At 40.2% G+C, this 19,896-nt stretch overlaps 9 non-coding genes across 9 annotated transcripts; all 9 read right to left on the reverse strand.

Annotated features, from left to right (window-relative positions):
* Nucleotides 1–5,463: 5,463 nt before the first annotated feature.
* Nucleotides 5,464–5,594, reverse strand: LOC112118179. The gene has a single exon (XR_002909037.1). It is a non-coding gene; the product is annotated as a small nucleolar RNA SNORA25 (small nucleolar RNA).
* Nucleotides 5,595–6,177: 583 nt separating this feature from the next.
* On the reverse strand, nucleotides 6,178–6,298 carry LOC112118172. Its single transcript, XR_002909030.1, has one exon. It is a non-coding gene; the product is annotated as a small nucleolar RNA SNORA32 (small nucleolar RNA).
* A 2,489-nt stretch (nucleotides 6,299–8,787) lies between these two features.
* Nucleotides 8,788–8,928, reverse strand: LOC112118177. Its single transcript, XR_002909035.1, has one exon. It is a non-coding gene; the product is annotated as a small nucleolar RNA SNORA8 (small nucleolar RNA).
* Nucleotides 8,929–10,279: 1,351 nt separating this feature from the next.
* Nucleotides 10,280–10,411, reverse strand: LOC112118173. The gene has a single exon (XR_002909031.1). It is a non-coding gene; the product is annotated as a small nucleolar RNA SNORA18 (small nucleolar RNA).
* A 1,408-nt stretch (nucleotides 10,412–11,819) lies between these two features.
* On the reverse strand, nucleotides 11,820–11,892 carry LOC112118171. The gene has a single exon (XR_002909029.1). It is a non-coding gene; the product is annotated as a small nucleolar RNA Z40 (small nucleolar RNA).
* Nucleotides 11,893–13,724: 1,832 nt separating this feature from the next.
* Nucleotides 13,725–13,856, reverse strand: LOC112118180. Its single transcript, XR_002909038.1, has one exon. It is a non-coding gene; the product is annotated as a small nucleolar RNA SNORA1 (small nucleolar RNA).
* Nucleotides 13,857–14,964: 1,108 nt separating this feature from the next.
* LOC112118178 lies at nucleotides 14,965–15,104 on the reverse strand. The gene has a single exon (XR_002909036.1). It is a non-coding gene; the product is annotated as a small nucleolar RNA SNORA8 (small nucleolar RNA).
* Nucleotides 15,105–15,899: 795 nt separating this feature from the next.
* Nucleotides 15,900–16,025, reverse strand: LOC112118175. Its single transcript, XR_002909033.1, has one exon. It is a non-coding gene; the product is annotated as a small nucleolar RNA SNORA40 (small nucleolar RNA).
* A 2,734-nt stretch (nucleotides 16,026–18,759) lies between these two features.
* On the reverse strand, nucleotides 18,760–18,832 carry LOC112118176. The gene has a single exon (XR_002909034.1). It is a non-coding gene; the product is annotated as a small nucleolar RNA SNORD5 (small nucleolar RNA).
* Between the last annotated feature and the right edge of the window lie 1,064 nt (nucleotides 18,833–19,896).

A 19,896-nucleotide genomic window follows, 5' to 3' on the forward strand; every position in this document is an offset into this window, starting at 1 on the left:
CAGTCTGGGGATGTCTTCTGAAGGGGTTATCAGGGCCAAAGCCTTCTACTCCTTGGGCATACTTGTTCCCCATTCATAGTGCCACCCTGTTCTAGCAGTGAGCTCTCCATTCACAGCAAGCTGCAGCATAAAGTTTCAGCTACCATACTCCCTCCCTTTCCTCTTGATAGTGGCCAAGGGAATGCTGGGAAATTTAGTTCTTTCTCTGCTCTAGGGCTGGCTCTATAGGCAGGGAGCTAACCAAGGAACTATAGCTCCCAGGGACCCCTGTTGGTTCTCAGCTCCCAGGCTGGATCCCTGCTCACTGCTGCCCCTGCAAATAGGCTGCCCCAAGCACCTGCTTGCTTTACTGGTGCCTAGAGCTGCCCCTGGACCTGGAACACAAGTGTTCCTCACTGGTTTTCTCCAATCAAAAAGGAAACATGATAGTGCAGCCTCCATTTTCAAGCTACTAAACATCCCCTTTGACAAGTTGCAGTGTGGGGTTCAAAACAAGGTATAGAGTAAAAAACACCAACTTTTTATGGAGAATGTAGCTGGTCTAGTTCAAACTATAATCCACACCACTCTTCCCCCAGCTAAGCAAGTTGATGCTTGACAGAATTCCACCCTTGCCAGCCACTACTACCTACAGTAACGAAAATCATCTTTAGTTCCCTGGGTCAATACTAGGCCAGTAGTAAAAGGAGGTAGCAAGTAAGCCAAGTACTTCATCACTTTAGAGATGTTTCTCATTTCAGTGCATACAGCTGATTATAAAAAACTAGACTTTGTACATAGTATGGTATTTATTGAATGACTGTCAAAGTTCTCAAATAACTTCAGAAGGTATTTTCCAGGGCTCCTAGTATACAATTGAGTCAATCATGAAGCCAATGTAGCAGTTCACCCTGAAGTTTCCGGTTGATTAGAAGTGGACTCATTCCATTAAATCCTCCAAAACAGATTTTTAAAAATACATGTGACAATCAAGTTTAGGTTAAAGGATTCAATAATCAAGTTTACTACAGAAGCATCCAGTGAAGCAGTGCAAACTCAAGACACTAAATTGTCCACAGCTTAGGGAGGTGTCTCACTGACCTAAAAAAAAATTAAGCATATATTCAGGTAACATTGCTGAGCTTCTGGTGATTAAAATCAGTGTACACAATTAGTCATGTCCACTATTAATAGATATTTAACCATGCAAGAAAACATTATGGTAACATGGCCATACCACTTCCTAAAATAAAGCATTATACTGTTTATATTAGTCAGGAGCATGTATAATTCCATGAGCTAGTTAATGATAAAGAGATAAGGGAGGCATTTGATTCCCAAGTCTTACAGAATCATAATTTAAATGCTGTCACCCTCTGCAGTGTTGCAGCAGAGACTCACTGCCCTTCCAGCCCCACTGGTTGGTGGAAATATTCATACGTCATCAGAAACTGGACAAGTTGGGTATCATTTGAAAGCCCTTTCTCCCACTAACAATGGTGTCAAACATGAAAAATGAAGATAAACATTTTCTTGAATACATAAAATCCAATTTTTTAAAATAGTTTCACAGGCACATGAAACATACAGCCCTTACAAAGTTAAATTGTGGCCCCTGACTGACACTATTGTGTTATCAGTTAATGCTCAGATTGTTTTTTAAGTGTTACAGATACTATAAGTATTGCATTGGCAAAGCAACAGTCCAATGGTACTGAGTACCAGTGTTGTAATGAGGTACTGGTTAAGACATCAGCTTTCAACCAGAAATTACTGGAATGCATCAGCAAATGGTAAGCACATAACATACATTGTTATGTACATTGCATAAGTAATTTTTATTAAGTCCTTGTGTTTAACAAGGGCCTCCCTAGTGGTATTCAAAAATTCAGCTACTAGTTGGTACTGTCTCCCCACTGATACCTAAAAATGATCAAAACTGAAATAAAAACCAATACTTTGTGGCAGTTCACTGATGTAAGAAGTGCACCCATAAACTGAATTTAAGGTTGGAGAGGAAATTGATCAGGAAAAAGTTGAAGATTCTGGGTCAAGTGCCAGGTGTGGCCAAGGCTCACCGTATACTAGGTCCCATGGCACATGTGTCAAGAACACCAGCTTCTTCTGTTATAAACCAGAACCCTGAATTAAAAAAAAAAGTGAATGAAGAGTCCTTGTGGCACCTTAGAGACTAAGGACTCCTCATTGTTTTTGCTGATGCAGACTAACACAGCTACCACTCCAGAACCCTGAAGGCATCTATTAAGCAGTTTCAACATGTGAGAAGCTCATAAGGCACTAACTCGGATTGAATTGGCCCTGTCAACACTGGTTCTCCACTTGTGAGGTAACTCCCTTCTCTTCATGTGTCATAATGCCTGCATCTGTAACTTTCACTCCATGCATCTGAAGTGATTTTTTTACCCACAAAAGCTTATGCCCAAATAAATCTGTTAGTCTTTAAGGTGCCACTGGATTAGTTTGTGTATACAGACTAACAGCTACCCCGATACTCCTAGCAAGAACATTGTATGGGAATTTAAGTGGGTGCATTGACCCTAAAAGACACCCACATATGACATCAAGTGCTACATTAAGAATGTAATGTGTTGAGTTAAAAGGTAAAAGCAACAAAACAAAAGTATCAAATTTACTACTGCAAACAAAAGATATGGTGCTCTCGAGAGGAAGAAAGCACTGCTAACACCAGGAATATCAAGACAGTTTGCAGCTGCTAAGTTTTCCCTTTAAACCCCCCCACCCAAAAGAAAGCATTCTGTCCTGCAGTAGGTGGGAATTTGAGATCCCTAACTGATGCCAAACCTGGAAAAACCCGCTGTGACCCTACTTTAAGTGGTGCATTGGTGGTTGCAGTGACTGCAGCACCAGCAAGTATGACAGTAAGCAAGTAAAGCACCAGGCTGACATTTTACCACAAAGGTTCATGTATGAGTGCCTGAATGAAACACAGGTTTTCAACATACGCATAATCTACCAGTACAGGTGGGTGTTGGTGTCACAATTCTTCCCAACATGTTTACAGCACAGTGCATGTGCGTTAAAACAAGGGCAGTATTTTTGGTCAAGGTCCAGATTTCTTGATCAAGGAATAGTCAAGGTCCACACTCCAGAGAAAATAAAAAACCTATAGGGATAATAAGTAATAGGGCTGTCAAGCAACTAAAAAAAATTAATTGCACTGTTAAACAATAGAATACTATTTATTTAAATATTTTTGGATCTTTTCTACATTTTCAAATATATTGATTTCAATTACAATTACAGAATACAAAGTGTACAGTACTCACTTTATATTCATTTTTGATTACAAGTATTTGCACTGTAAAAAACAGTATTTTTCAATTCATCTCACACAAGTACTGTAGTGCAATCTCTATCATGAAAGATAATTCTACATTTAAGTTTATGTACAAAAATAACTGCATTCAAAAACAAAACAATGTAGAATTTTAGAGCCTACAAGTCCACTCAGTCCTACTTCTTGTTCATCCAATCGCTCAGAGAAACAAGTTTGTTTACATCTGCTGGAGATAATGCTGCCCGCTTCTTGTTTACAATGTCACCTGAAAGCAACAGGCATTTGCATGGCATGGTTGTAGCTGACATCGCAAGATATTTATGTACTAGATGCGCTAAAGATTCCTATATCCCTTCATGCTTCAACCACCATTCCAAGGGACATGCGTCCATGTTGATGGGTTCTGCTCGATAACAGTCCAAAGCAGTGCAGACCGATGCATGTTCATTTTCATTATCTGAGTCAGGTGCCACCAGCAGAAGGTTTTTTGATGGTTCAGGTTCTGTAGTTTCTGCATCGGAGTGTTGCTCTTTTAAGACTTTTGCAAGCATGCTCCACACCTTGTCCCTCTCAGATTTTGGAAGGCACTTCAGATTTTTAAACCTTGGGTCGAGTGCTGTAGTTATCTTTAGAAATCTCACATTGGTACCTTCTTTGCGTTTTGTCAAATCTGCAGTGAAAGGGTTCTTAAAATGAGCAACATGTGCTGGGTCATCATCCGAGACTGCTATAACATGAAATACATGACAGAATGTGGGTAAAATAGAACAGGGGACATAAGATTCTCCCCAAAGGAATTCAGTCAAATTTAATTAACACTTTTTTAAACGAGTGTCAGCCTGGAAGCATGTCCTCTGGAATGGTGGCCGAAGGGGCATATGAATGTTTAGCATATCTGGCATGTAAATACCTTGCAATGCCAGCTACAAAAATGCCATGAAAATGCCTGTTCTCACTTTCTGGTGACACTGATTTCAATTATAACACAAAATACAATATATTTGAAAATGTAGAAAAACATCCAAAATATTTAAATAGAATACTAATTGAAATTTATTAACAGTGCAACTAACTGATTAATCACAATTAATTTTTTTGAGTTAATCGCACAAGTTAACTGCAATTAAATCGACAGCCCTAGTAAGTAAATAAAAAGATTTTGGGGTCCATTCAAAAGCATCTGGATTTGGTCTGTGGTCTGCCTATTGACTAGCTGATTTAGAAGTTGACCAAATCACAGTCTGAAGAATGAATAAGGGGATATTATGAGCCCGAGTGGCTGCTATTTAACAAGATTAATTCTGATATTGCAGCTTTACATAGCTGACCTTTCCTTGTTATTATATTTGAGGACATGGTTCTGGAGTTTTCCCCTCTTGACCTCACCCCCTTATCTTCTCCCTTCTTGACAAAAGGATGGCTCAATCTGCATCCTGGATACAGCTCCCTCAACCAAAACAAAAAGTCACACTACAGCTCCTGTGTTGGAGGTAGGGTTAGTCAAGTTACAAGATGGTATGCTCTATCCCTTCCCCAGCCTATGGATGCTACCTCCATAGTGCTACACATTTGAGGTTCCCACAATCAGTGACTAGTGGATTAAAAATGAACATTCCCTGGGTTTGGTTCAAACTTCACCCTCATCTGCAAGTCTGCTTTTGCTTCATTAAAAGTATAGGGTTTTGTTACCTAGAGCTGGCTTTTGGTTGATCAGCCATTTATGAACGGATTGCTGTTGGAAGTGAACTATGTGAAGGTAAGGTAATACAAGTAAACTTCCAAGGTTTTTTGGTTCCATACACCACCTTTTTTTGGGTCTAGGGTTGGTCCTCAACTAGCAAGAGGAAATCTCCCAAAGACAAAAGGGCTTAGCAATTGTTACAATTGTTATTTAAATGCCAATACTTAGGGCCAGACCAACTGAAGTGACACTCAAAGTATGGCACTCAGCATCAAGCCGCTTTCCATCATACATTAAATATTCGTTTAAACCATTTCTTCCAGTTCTGAGGTCAGAAGCTTGGTTGAAGAACTTAAAAATGCAACCTAAATTCTGAAGCCAGCGTAAGTTTTCCCATGAATTGGCACAGTGACATTGGATCTGTAATTTGGAGTGTTTAATGACATCCCTTTCTCTTACACTTGATCAACAGCCTAGCTGCACTATGTCTATCTCCTCAGAAATAGGCCACATAGCACACTAAGTGCTCATGGCATCCTGCAGAGGATTTCAATATTAGGTCATCGCGTTAAGAGCTGCTGGTTTCAGCCATGCAAACCCTCTTTGAAATGACCTTTAGTAAGTGGCTGCTGTTGCTTATCAGAATTGCTAGCAGGCATCCTTACCTTTGCAATACAGCTAGAAAGGTCTTTTCCATATCCATGTTTGTTACTGGTCTTCATTTGGGATTTGCGGTCAGTGATTTGTCAGCAATAGACACTAAGGGGTTAAAGTGAGAGTCAGATTTGGTTAGTATCAAGCGATAAATTACCAAGGTGAGAGTTGCCTGAAGACAAGCCAGGAAAAGCACTCTATTCAGAGGCAGTTTAGCTAATGTTGTCAGTTTTCTTTAGTTACATTTAAATGTAGGAGTCCTGTGATAAATTGCTCTTCAGTGAACCATCTGAGGAGCTTCAAATGAAATCAAAACAGATCTTTATTAGAAATATTCCACACAGTCAGGGATTTTTGCCTATAATCTGATAAAGAATGTACAAAGTGCTAATTCTTCCATAGTTACTATTTAAAATTTTTAGACAGCTTTAGCTGAAATCTGGCTATACTGAACAGAACAAACTTATGTAAAAAGGTTCTCCGTGAGGATTTAAGCAAAAACAGACATGGTGACATGAAAGAGCTCTCTTTGATCCCTTACATTATTTGTTTCCAACAGATTTAGTGCTACTAAAGTAGCAATGCCAAAATCTGATGGAGTTACTTTATGGTCATGTCCACAGCACACCAGAAATGGTATTTCCTAGTATCCTTGGTAATGACCATTGATTGGGGTTTTAAGTAATACTTGAACACTAAAACCTTTAGTGGAAAAGGCCAGAGTTGTTATATGATGCAGATGGCAACTTAAAGCTCTAAAAATTAAGCTGAGCCAAGCTGTGTATCAAAACAGTTGTCCCAAAGCATTACAAGTGCTTACACCTCATAGTAGACATCAGTTCTAACTTCACACAGCCTGGAACTTCAGGTTACTTTTTACCTTCAAAACTGTTTGAGGCACTAAATCAACACCCACACAAGATACATATGCAATGCCAGGTACATATCTAAGAATTATCCTAATTTCAGATATGGGTCACAATTCAAAATAAAGTGATTATTTTGCCCAAGTCAAAAATGTTATCACAATTCAAAATGATTGCCTTAGTCTTTGAGGTTTAGACCACACTTCAGCAGTGTTTCTACTTTATTCTAGTACTGTCTGCTGCAGTTTCAGCATATTAGATGTTCTCAAAATCTTAATTGTATTTTGAGTTATTTCATACTGCAATTATATACTGTGACAGGTTCAGTCACAGAGACCCCCTTGGGACTGTCACCTGATGTGCTGAGATTACCTCTGAGCCCATTTTCCCTGCCAGCTCCAGAAACCTGTTTTGAGCCAGATACGCTAACCTGCTGCAACACAGACCCAGGTTCTGAACCACACCCCCAGAGCTGCAGACTTAACTGAAAACAGCTCAGCAAGTACTCGGTCTCCAGCACCCAGCTCCGAATGGGATCCAAACCCCAAATAAATCCATTTTACTCGGTATAAAGCTTATACAGGGTAAACTCAAGTTGTCTGCCCTCTATAACACTGATAGAGAAATATGCACAGCTGTTTGCTCCCCCAGGTCTGTCTTACTCTGGGTTAAATAAACATCCTACTTTTTAAATTTAAACTCACTTTTAAGTGGTTCCAAGTAATAAAGAACTGAGTAAGTTACCAAGCAAAATAAAGCAAAACATGCAAGTCTAAGCCTAATACATTAAGAAACTGAATACAGGTAAATCTCACCCATAGAGATGTTCCAATAAGCTTCTTTCACAGACTAGAATCCTTCCTAGTCTGGGCCCAATCCTTTCCCCAGTACAGTCTTTATTAGTTCCAGCTTGGGTGGTACCTCTGGGTCCCCACCCCTCCTTGTAAATGGAAAAGTACCAGATTTAAGATAGGTTCTAGTTCAGGTGACATGATCATGTTGCTGTAAGACAGGAGTCTCAAACACGCGGCCCACAGGGTTGTTTTCTGTGGCCTGCGAGCTCCTCATGGCCCCCCCCCAGCATTTACCTAGAGCAGCTTCAGCCCGACGCACACCGGGGGAAGGGCAGGCTCCCTGCCTGCCCTGCCCCCTGCCACTCCGGGAAGCGGCCGGAACATGGGGAAGGGGGGGGGGGGGGGGGGGGAAGAGAAACACAGGCTGTGTGTTGCTCTTGCTTCAGGCAGCATCCCCAGCAGCTCCCATTGGCCACAGTTCCCCGTTCCAGGCCAATGGGAGCTGCTGGGGGTGATGCCTGAAGCAACAGCAACACACAGACCCCTGTGCCCCTCCTCCCCCAGGTTCCGGCCACTTCCTGGAGTGGTGCAGGGACAGGCAGGCAGGCGGCCTGCCCTGCCCCTGGTGTGTGTCGGGCCGGAGCCTGCCCCCCGAGTCCCTCCTGCACCCCACACCCCAACTCCCTGCCCTGAGCCCCCACCACACCCCTCCTGCCCTCCCTGGGGGCAGGAAGGGGGCAGAGTTGGGGTGGGGATTTCAGGGAAGGGGTTGGAATGGGGGCAGGGCCTCATGGAAGGGGTGGAGTAGGGGCGGGGCCAAGGGTGGCAGGGGGAGGTGTCAGTAATGGAGCCCTCAGCCAATGTACTAGTCCTCATGTGGCCCTCGTGGTCATTTGAGTTTGAGACCCCTGCTGTAAGACCCTCATTCTTCTGACAAGTACACAGGAAGGCTTGCAGGTAAACAAACCATTTACAACCAATTGTCCTCGTCAAGGGGAGCCCTCAAGATTCTAATCCACCATTAATGGCCCACACTTTGCATAATTACAATAGGACCTCAGAGTTCTGCTTCATATTTCTAGTTTTAGATACATACAAATAGGATGAACACACTCAGTAGATTATAAACTTTGTAATGATACTTTACAAGAGACTTTTTGCATAAAGCATATTCCAGTTACATTATATTTACACTCAAGCATATTTCCATAAATTATTATGTAGTACAACATCACATATACCTTCCAAATTGAAAGCTGAATAAATGTTTCAGCTGTTGTAAGTATATTACCTGTCAAACAAGTTGGTGTCATGATACGGTCTTCCAAACAATTCTTTCACCATAATGAAATCTGGTCTGTCTAGTAGTGTAGAGAAGTCCCTCTAAAAAGAATAAAGCAGTGAGTGCAACTCTGAGTCTTCTACAGCTGGTCAATGGCGGACATACTATATGGATAAATTAAAAGCAGATAAACTTCAGTCTTTATGGATTGAACATGTGTCAACAGAAATACCAGGTTTAACAAGCACACAGCAGCATGAAAACCAACGATGCCAAATGCTGAATTACTGTAGCACTGGTTTTTGAGCATCCCATCAGAAGAATGCTGTTGGATGCAGATACCTTGCAGTGCAGTTAAAAGTGTTTGTAACAGCTTCCACCATCCTGAAGTATCAGCCCATTTTAAAGTTACATTTCTGTAAGTGTTGAATTAGAAGTTAAATGATCTAACAGTAGTAAACTCAGAGCAAAATTCCATTTTGCAAGCTGTGAAGTAACCAGAAGTGTAAGAGGAGTCCTTATTTAATGAAGCTAGTAAAACTCAGTTTCTAGGGGCTGGTGTACACCCAGCCGCTAGTTCGGCGGCTGGGGATCGAAGTTCTGGGTTTGACTTATCGCATCTGGTCTGGACGCGATAAGTCGAACCAGGAAGTGCTCGCCATCGACTGCGGTACTCCAGCTCGGCGAGAGGAGTACCGCGGAGTCGACGGGGAGCCTGCCTGCCGCGTGTGGACCGCGTCTGAACCGCGGTAAGTTCGAACTAAGGTATGTCGACTTCAGCTACGTTATTCACGTAGCTGAAGTTGCGTACCTTACTTCGACTTGGGGGGTTAGTGTAGACCAGGCCTAAGATTATAATAGAGATTTGTACCCCAGTTAATGCATTTTTTAAAAACGGAACATTTAGCTAGTTTTAGACAAGACACTAATCTGCAGTGATTCTGTGGCAAAATCCCTGGATTCTTCAACACTCCAGCACAGTGAATTGGAATTTCTGCAGCAATTTCATTTTTTATTTAATGAAAATACATCTGTTATTTGACACTGATTTTATGCTGCCTCCACCCTGTTTTCAATGTGTTGTACATTTTTGTTCTGAGTGCTTACAGCACTTCAGAAGATGGAAGTTTGGCAACTGGAGAAGTGACAGGTGACTTTTGGCACAGCCATGGAGAGTTCAGTTTGGGATACATAAATTCTGCTAAAGTTTACTAAATCCATTAACGTTGCTTTACTTTCATTTGGATTTCAGCATTAGCAGCCCAGCAAAATGAGAGAGATTCACACCTCAAAGCTATTGTTTCAAATTGTCTACTGACTTAATATATCTGTTTATACATGGTCTGGTCTTGACAACCGTGAAGGTTAGAAACAATCTGTTAAAAAGAAAATGTAGTTTCTCCAGCAAAGGCTGGGTGAAGGATTTATTTCACAATTTCTGAAGCTGCAGAAACAGAACACGAGATCCTAGTTTTAGTTTGTCACCCTTCAGCTTAAACAATGTGATTCAACAAGTTAATTACAATGAGAAGTCAAAGCACAGTGCAAGTCACTCACTAAATCTTACCCAGCAATTTGCCCATTTCCTTTTGTGACAAGGATTTTCAGTCCATGTTGAGTGTTAACTAAGCTAGTGCCTACAGGACAGAAAATATATTGCTCAGTGTCCATGCAGAAAGAGTTAAATAGTTACACACAATTAAAATCTGTCTTGCAGTTTTATCCCACAGAGCTAACAAATAGTTCAATGGGTAAAGCGAAACCACAAGTTTGCTCTATGAGGTATTTCCAACGACATGAACCTACAGGAGAGGCTCCATCGGGATAGACCTCAACAGTTATGTGGTACTGTAATACGAAATACAAGGGTGAGATCTTACAGCTTCTGTAATTACCAATATAGGAGGACTTTGTCAGCATCAACTAGCCTAAACAATAACTTCAATGGGAACACCTACTGAAGAGGTAAAGGCCTGCTTTTTCCATGATTTATAATGGATTTCTGATCTTGTCCGATGAAGACTTTATATCAAATGGCAGGACAAGGACTACGAGAATCAACAGGGTCAATCTGGTGTTCAGCTTTCCTCAATCCATTTCACTGCCAGAGTTGATATAACTGTGGCTGTATAAATCAGAAGCTTTGTAGAAAACCAGATATCACAGCATCCCCACAGGCTGCTGAAGGGCCCAAAAACTGCAGCAGCACTAGCTTCTGCTATATTCAGGTCCAGAGCTTTTGAGGATCCTTCAGTACAGTATGATGCTGCCCAAATATTTAACAGCTGCCATCTGCTCTATGTCCCATCCAGACAGGTTAATACTGAACTGGTTATAATCTAGAACTGGAGACTGCTTGATGGTAATGGCCAGTGATTTAGTTTTAGCCAGATTATTAATCTGGACAGGGAAACTGACTATACACAAACTACTATCAATTGCACAAAGTGACTGAAAAAGGCAAAAAAAATTTCCCTCCTATTTCTTCAGTTAGCCATCTCAGGTTTTATTTGTAACAATAGCAATTAAGTTTTCAGGGGGAAGTGTAGTTCTGATGTTAATATTTAGCTGGATATTTTTGTATACGTCTGTTGGAGATGCCAGTGAAGTTAAAAAATCCTTCACTTATGTGCAGAGATAACTGATAAAACTAAGTGTTCATTCTATATTTACAATTAAATTATTTACCAAGAGTGAAATGCTTCTCAAATTGAATACATTTGATAGAAGATAAGTTCTTAAAACCAAAAGCCACCAGACACTGAATTTTTAATAAAAAGGGCAAGGGGTAGAATTTCCTACCTTGTGAACAGGCATCTCCTAATTTCTGGTTGACAAAGCTTCTTTGTAATCACTTCACTTGCCTTGCTTTTTAAACATGTGCTCCACCTGAAAGAGGTCAGTTTACAGCAACACAAACACCAACACATAATCAGCACCAATTTTTAACAATGGGGTTGTACCACCATACAATTCCTGAAGCACCTGTGTTCTCCCTGAAAAAAATCACCCATGCAACTACTAGCCACAACCCTACTTTTGCAGAGCTAAACACTAGAACCTATAAGTTTTAAAAAACAAAAACAAAAAACACTTGCTATATACACAGAGCAGTGGCAATAGACAAACATGGTAGTCCTGATTCTAAGATTTTCCCTTTAGTCTGACACTAAGGTAAGCTTAAACCATTAAATGGCAAGAGTGTACCTGAACTAGAGCACGACAGACAAAAGCCACATAACCCAAGTGTTCAGAAAGGCTGTCATCATTCACTTTCTTCAGAGCAGTTGAACATTTTGCCAATCATCATAACATTTCCTCACAACATCCTCTATATTCTGGAGCAGAATAAATGTTTACCATTTATGAAACATCTCCACCTATTTCTTCCAGTATAAAAACAGATGCCAGTTAAATGAAAATAAAGCTCTAATTCTTCCTGTACCAAAAAAATCTGATGGCAAGTTTAATAGGACTGAGTTTTATATGGCTCTTCAAAACAGCAAACTAGAGGAATACAGGTCTGTACATAATCCTCACTATGAAGCCTTTTGCTTTCCAACAAACAGCGCAGATTCTACTCTGATGCTGCACACCCTGGTATAATCCAATCCTATAGCATGCAAATCAATTTTGAGTTAATGAGGCATGCAACGCCCTTTAACCAGGAAGTTTATAGCCCTTTTAGGATACCACGACAAAGTCCTGTGGCACCTTATAGGCTAACAGACGTATTGGAGCATAAGCTTTTGTGGGTGAATACCCACTTCGTCAGGTGCCACAGGACTGTCGCTTTTTACAGATCCAGACTAACACGGCTACCCCTCGGATACTTAGGATACCACAAAATTCATTCAAGGAGTCACACCAGAATTTCTTACCAAGACACTAGAAGAAAATACGATTGGTGACCAAGTGTTCCACAGTTATTTGGACTGCCTGAAAACAAAGGGAGAGGATTCAGTTTGTTATACTCAATGCCAGTTAAGTGGCCTCTACAGTTTAAATTTACCTTTTCCCTAGAATTGTTATAGAAATAGTTTTATTACTCAATTTGTATTAGGCAGGATGTGGTTCACAATTTTCCATTTTCATTACTTCCAAACTACAGTTCAAATGCTGACAAGTATTTAAAGAGACAACATGGGTGAAGTAATCTTTTATTGGCCCAACTTCTGTTGGAAAAGACAAGCTTTTCAGCTTACATGGAGCTCTTGTTCAGGTCTTGTGTAAACTCAAAAGCTTGTCTTTCACCAACAGCCAAGCTGGTCCCATAAAAGATATTACCTCACCCACCCTGTCCTCCTAGTATCCTGGAACAAAACTGGCTACAGTAACCCTGCGAAATACATTGTTATCAAGTCTTTTGAAGGTATGGGGGACCCCCGCCATGCCGTTCACTTTAGAACCAAACCTTGCTAACAAACCTCTTTAAATCCTCCAACAGGACTCCACAAATACAGATAAATGGCCCTAAGTATGAAAAAGCCCAATTTCCAAGAAAGTGATATGAAGAGACAAGTGGTCTTGTAATCCCCATCTTCAATTTCTTTGACAAAATACATGCTGCACCATATGTATCTAGATATTAACCTGCACTAGGATGTAAACAACATTTAAAAACCAATAACCATGTAACAGATTAAAATTCTATTGGTTACCCAGTTAAATGTGGGGGGGGATGGCAGCTGGGATCCTGGGTGAAGTTTAATAGTTATTGGTTAACTGGGTTTTACATCCCTAACCTGCACCTAACTGGATTTCTTATAGAAAGTATATGGTTAAACCACATCTAAATCACAGATCTTGTTTTGCTGCCCAGGGCAGGGGTTCTCAACCTTTTTCTTTCTGAGGCCCCCTCAACATGCTATAAAACCTCCAGGACGCACCACGACTCCACTCCCAGTTTCAACCAAATAGGGGTTGAAGGGCTCGTGCTTCAGCCACGGGGCCCTGCAGCCCGCTGAAACTGGGGGTCATGGCCCCCTGGTTGAGAACCGCTGGCCTAGCAGACAAAAACCCAAGTGTCAGAATAAACTGAAGCAGGAGATCATCATAAAATATCACAATAGAGTGAACCACTTTTCAGAACCTATGTTTGAATTTACCCTTCTATCTGGACAAAAAGTTCAAAATCATTTTAGGACAAGTTTGTTACAGGTCTCATTGTCACCACTGTAATTCATTTTACAGTGATGGAAGCACAACCTGTTACTTCTGTAGCCACGTTGCTCAATTCAGACACAGTTAATTGTGCCTATTCTTGGTGTGTAACGAGGCAGTTTCACCCAACTATCAAATTCTTCATCTTTTTAAAGAAGATAGTCAGCTATATTACAAAAAAAAAAAAACACACCCAAACTATTCACCTAAATTAGTAGTCTGTACACTACTGGCTTTCTTCCCCTATTAGATTTAGCTTTAAAAGGCTCTGTCTGCACAAGATGTGTAACCTTGGCACCTCTGCAGAAAGTTCACCACCTTTGAATTTGTTTGAGCTGGTCATACTGTACACTAGGAGGGAGCTAGTTCAAATGTGTCTACACAGATGCTAAAGGAAGGTTTTCAATAAAAACTTTAAAAACCAACATCTTTTTTACCCAAGTAGACAGGGCCAAATTACTGCAGGCCAGAAGTAAAAAGATTAAGATGAACTGCAAGTACCTTGACAAAAATTGAAGTAACGTAATGTGTTGAATGATCCAGATAGAGGAAAAGGGACATTTTAAAACCTTCAAAATTAGTTGTCAACCTCAGAGCCTGCAGCTTGCTCAAATTGGCTTGGGTCTGCGAGAAGTCATTCTAGGGCACTGGATACCAGGATCTTCAGTGGAACCAGCACCCAAGTTTGCAGAAATGCATAGCATACGGAAAGATGTAGGAAAAGGTCATTAGATGACACCTACCTAAGTGAAACTTGTGGGAGGGCTTCCAGCTCTTCATATAGTGGCTTTATAGTAAAAAAAAAAAAAAAAAAAAAAAATAGTGTCCCTTTTCAAAATAAGGGTTTACTTCTGCTTTAAACAAAAAAATGCAGCTTTAAGTCCAGTTTAAGGCTTGAGCATGACCTTCAACTGACCTATCCCTACCTTGACACTAGCTATTTTTTCTCTTAGTTTCCTTCACGATTACAAATATGTACATACCTTCTGTACATACCATCTCAGTATGAAGATGATCTTCTTGACAGTGACTGCAGTCAGGTCGTGTGTCTCTACAGTCAGAATGCCATAGGAAATGCTTTAAAAAAAGCAAAGATATTCTGATGCAAAATTCATAGAAAAATGTAAGTGATTTATAAAATACTGTATTGGCACTTCCACAATATTTCAATGGCAACATTATTTCACCAACTTCTGAATAAAACAGCCTACAATTTAATTAAACCTACATGTTCCAACAGATATACCAGGTTTAACAAGCATAACAGCATGAAAACCAACGATGCCAGATGCTGGATTACTGTGGCACTGTTTTTTGAACACCCCATCAGGAGAATACTGCTGGATGCAGATACCAAAACAGTGCAACAGTTCACTTGGTAACTACTTTCTCCAAAAAGCCATGCATTCAAAATTTTAATTTCCCTAAAGAAAATTAGTGTACTCGAATGCGGTAATTTAATATGAATGCATCACAGCTTACCCTTTTCACCAACCAGCTACGTATTTCCATCTTGATTTCAATGTATTTTGGAAGTTCCAGAAACTAAAATGGAAAAAAAACAAAAACAAAGAACTTTTCTAGAAGTTACCATTGTTCTGTTCAGCACAGCTTACAGTAGTCAAGCAAGAATTTGTTTATTTTTGAAATCAACACAATATTCAGTATTGACTCACCTAATGTAGTTTATATATTTTGCCATTATTTCTCATACTGGTAGGTTAACAAATGCTAGCCACTTGTTTAAAACTGCATTTGAGGGGCGCCTAGAAATAGATTGGCTGGCCAACCTACTCAGAACTGATGTTTTATTCAATTCCCCTTGAAATGGTAGATACTATGCCTTTTCTAGCAGGAAAAAAGTTCCCATGGTCCAGCTGTTAAAGGAAACAGACTGACATAAGAGACAGGCCAACAGGCAAGACTATGGAATTATCAATCCAACAAGTTGGCTGGCTGTAGACATTTATGGTATTTGAGCAACTACATGTCTCATCAGAATTTACAGTAGGATGGCCTAAAACAAAGTCAGTGTAACTGGGACTAAGTGCAAACACTGAATATTTATATTATCCATTTTAGAGACTGAACTTTATGCAAGAAGAGATTGGAGTTCTCCAGTGTTCATAGAAATTCTGTTCTACTGGAAGCACATGCAAAGATTGTCCCTTCTGAAAAGTAACACAGCTCATATATTGATGAGTTGTGGGTTGCAAGAGAAGGGTTTATTCTTAGCACTTACTCCAAGATTTTGTCCACAGCAAAAAACAAAACCTGGAGATGTGCTGGGAAAACAAACTTTTTAAACACCGTCCATGGGACTTCTCACTTTAATTGAAAGTAGACTATTTATGCACTGTTCAAATGCAGCTGGTTCTAATAAGTAGTTGGTTATATATTTGGCAGTATTTACTTCAGCTACAAATCTGCATTTCCAATGTAATAGCAAGAGACTACATTAGCACAGAGTTAGGGTTGCTTGGTGGTAAGTCATCCCCATGCAGAACAGTGAGTTGAGCAAAAAGCTCAAAACCAAGAAATGCAGCTATAGTTGCCCATGCAATAATTCAACAACTGGGGGGTTGTCAGAATAGGTGTTTTAATGAGGCATATTGGGGCATTGCTGAAAGAGGGCAGTGTTAAGGATGCATGAACACACCTTAACTGCATTTCCTGGTTTTCAGAAGTTTGAGTGTTAATCAGCTCAACATTCTGCAGGGGACAACATACCACCACCCTGTGTTAACAGTTTTGGTATTGAATTTCTTACATTATTTTTTTAGACAGGAAAATGGGATTTGGGAGTAGTTGTGGAACATGACATGCACGGTTAGGGGATGCAGAGGGTTGGGGTGCCATGCCTCCCCCACCTGAGCCGCCCCCCCCTCCATTTATCCCCCTCACCTCACTGCTGCCCCAAACCCCTCTTCCTCCCCCCTGCCTTTATAACCCTCCCAGGAAGCATTCACTTTTCTAGCCCCCTTCACCCACAAATATTTTGATTATAAAAACAAAACTGCCACCTCTGACTTACAAATTGTGGCAAACTTAAGACAAAAGAAGTTTTGAAGTGAGTGGCTGAAGTGGGGACTTGTGATGAACTTATCCTATTTACTGAAGGTAAGCTCAGCAATCAAAAGTAAGTATCAGGGGGCAGCCGTGTTAGTCTGTATACACAAAAACAACAAGGAGTCCGGTGGCACCTTAAAGACTAAAGGATTTAGTTGGGCATAAGCTTTATGCCCAAAGCAATCAAAAGGTTTATGGATTCTTCCAGTCTGCCCCTCTCAGTTTAACAGTACACAAACTGAAGGAATTCATATTCTTAAATACGGTTCTCAATTTGGGTTCCCCAAGATTTAGTGGGTGCAATATATTATCTTGGGTAAAACTCAGATTGAGAATATTTTGACCCACATCCCATCTATAGTTTACTCTATCTATAGGCAAAAGCCCTCCTACATATTTCTCTAAGGGGCTATTTTTTCCTTAGGGTTTCTCTCCAGAACCCCTGGCTCAAATCCCTGCAAATTCAGGACACTAACCCTACTCTGCATCCTCCTGAAGCACACCAGCTTTAAGAGAAATCCAACTAAGCATGTCAAATTTAGGTCATTAGAACAAATGTCATGACTAACTTTAGTGGCACTGCCCCACTACTCTATCTGCTTCCCATTTCCATAACATGGCATTATGTTACTCCTGAGGGAATTCTGCACCACTGTGCATGCAGAATTTGCACAAAAAATAATGTTTTGCACAGAATTTCTTTTTTCTCCACAGAAATGGGCTGCAAAGCTGCTGGCCACCACGAGGGGCTGTTGGACCCAGAGTACAGCTTGCAAGTGGAAGACACTGCTGGAGGGAAAGGGGGGAGCTGCAGTTCTCAACATGCCCTGAAAGAAGGAGACGGCATACAGGAATCTCCACAAATGTCTGGGAACTAGCATCAGTCTGTTTCTCACTCTAGGATGCCAGGGTGTGGGTATCTGGCCTCAATACTGTGCTGGGGCGGCGGGGGGCACGCGGGGAGAGAAGAGGAGGAGGGAGGGAGTGGCAGAGAAACGGGAACTGGGTTGTCATAGGTGTTTCCTTAATACTCTACTCCTGGGGGAATGTGTGTCTACTGTTACAGACAGTTGTGGATAGATATTTTGAAATAAATTACCAAAATAATTGAAACTGGCATGATTACATAGTGTTATTTTGACAAAAAATATGCAGAATTTTACAATATTATGCACAGAGTTTTTAATTTCGGGGGCAGAATTTCTCCAGGAATATTATATGGACCAAATAAGCCTTCACAAGCACTTGAATACGGATATTACAGTCAGTAAGACACCTGCACAGGGGCAGAATTATATCCTACATGTAATTAGAAGTCAACACTGAATGTACGGCATAAGCTAATATTAGTCTGAGGGAACAGAACAGGAGGACAAGAAAGATTTTAGAAGATAGTAAGTTTACAAGAAATCTTAAGCTGAGAAAGCAAGGTATCAGGTTGAACAAGCACAGCAGCATGAGAACTAACTCCAGATGCCAAGTTATTGTAGTATTGCTTTCTGAGTGTAAGAGTAGCTGCATGTAACTAACTGTCTGACCACTACTGTAATCAAGAGTTCTGAGTTCTAGTCCCATCTCAGACAGACTAATTTTAGCCAAGTCATTTCATCTGTTTCCATTACTCAAACTCCTTCTACCAAATCAAGTATCAAGCGAGCAAGATTAGAATACATGCGATTTGTATCTTTTCAAAGAGCCATTCAGACAGTTTATTTCAATTTATTGAAAGAAAATCATGAAAAGGAATACAAAGAAAAAAGCAACTTACCTCTTGCAGTAGCAATAAACTAAAATTGTTCCTTTTTCTCTCTCTCCAAAAAAGGTCAATTGAACTAAAATGCAGAGATGGAAAAGAGCCAGATGAAGTCTCAGGTTTTCAACATTAAAGATTAATATTTCTCTAACCAATACTACATTTGTTATAAGCGGTTTTTCATGGGATATTTAATCAGTTCTGTTCAGAATTAGAATTTAGTTCATCTGTGAATCACCCAGCAGTTGAACAGAGAAATTCATCATGCGAACGGCAATGTGAAGTCAGGTGGATCAAGTACTATATATGGCACCTGCAATACCTTACCCAGCAACAACTCCATTCCCAGATCCAGCATAATTTTTTTCAAACCACACTGAGGGGATGTTTGTCACGTTCATGCCTAAAAAAAGTTAAGCAGTTATCTCAGACCAGCATTAGAGATAGTTTGATACTACAGTCTAAAAATCTGTCTTGCAGTTTTATTCTACATTGCTTTTATCTACTGAATTAGCTAAGTCACAAATGGTTATTCTGAACACCACAAGCCAGCAGGGAAGTTCCTACCACGATTGAAATGATTCAACATGAGATTATTTAAGAAGCCCAGATATGAAGCCTACAAACTGTACACATAGCTAAAATATATAAGCTTGTGTTCTATTATTGTCAATATCTCACCATGTCCCCATTTGGGATTGTTTGTACAATCTCACTCCAGATTGGGGCCCCTGAATACCACTATAACAACTTAATAACTATGTCCTACATGTGCTCTAACTGCTAAAACCCTTATTCACACCTTTTTGGTAGATTCACTAGTACTGAGGAAGTCGTATTTTTTTTTTTTTTTAAAGACAAGACATTTGGGGTCATTTAGCACTAGAATTTGAATGGATTGTGGGATGATAGATTCATTTCTTCTTTATGAAGTCTCAAAGAAAAAAGGTATTAATATTCTATACTCAGCATTTCTACCACCATTAATATATGTGCGCCAATTGCTGTCCATGCTTACAAGTAGCACAACTCATATGGTTATCAGTTGTGGGTTGCAAAAAAGAGTCATTTTATTATCAGCACAGAATTCTAAGTTTCTGTCCAAGTTAGACAAAAAACAAAAGAATGGAGTGCTTTTGAAAGTGACGTGCTGTATGGAATATATGCATTAAGTTTCAATCTCACTTTTCAATTTATATTACTATTTTCTATGGAGGCAGAAGACTGTTCAGACATGATCTTTTTAAACTAAGGTTAGGGTGACAGAAGGCAATGTTAACCTCTGAACCAAGTTAGGTAAGTTAATTTGATATTTTACTTTCCCTTTCCACAGATA

The sequence above is a fragment of the Terrapene carolina genome, unplaced genomic scaffold (assembly GCF_002925995.2).
Source record: "Terrapene carolina triunguis isolate 2854851 unplaced genomic scaffold, T_m_triunguis-2.0 Scaffold97, whole genome shotgun sequence".
In the NCBI taxonomy this organism is placed as follows: domain Eukaryota; kingdom Metazoa; phylum Chordata; order Testudines; family Emydidae; genus Terrapene; species Terrapene triunguis.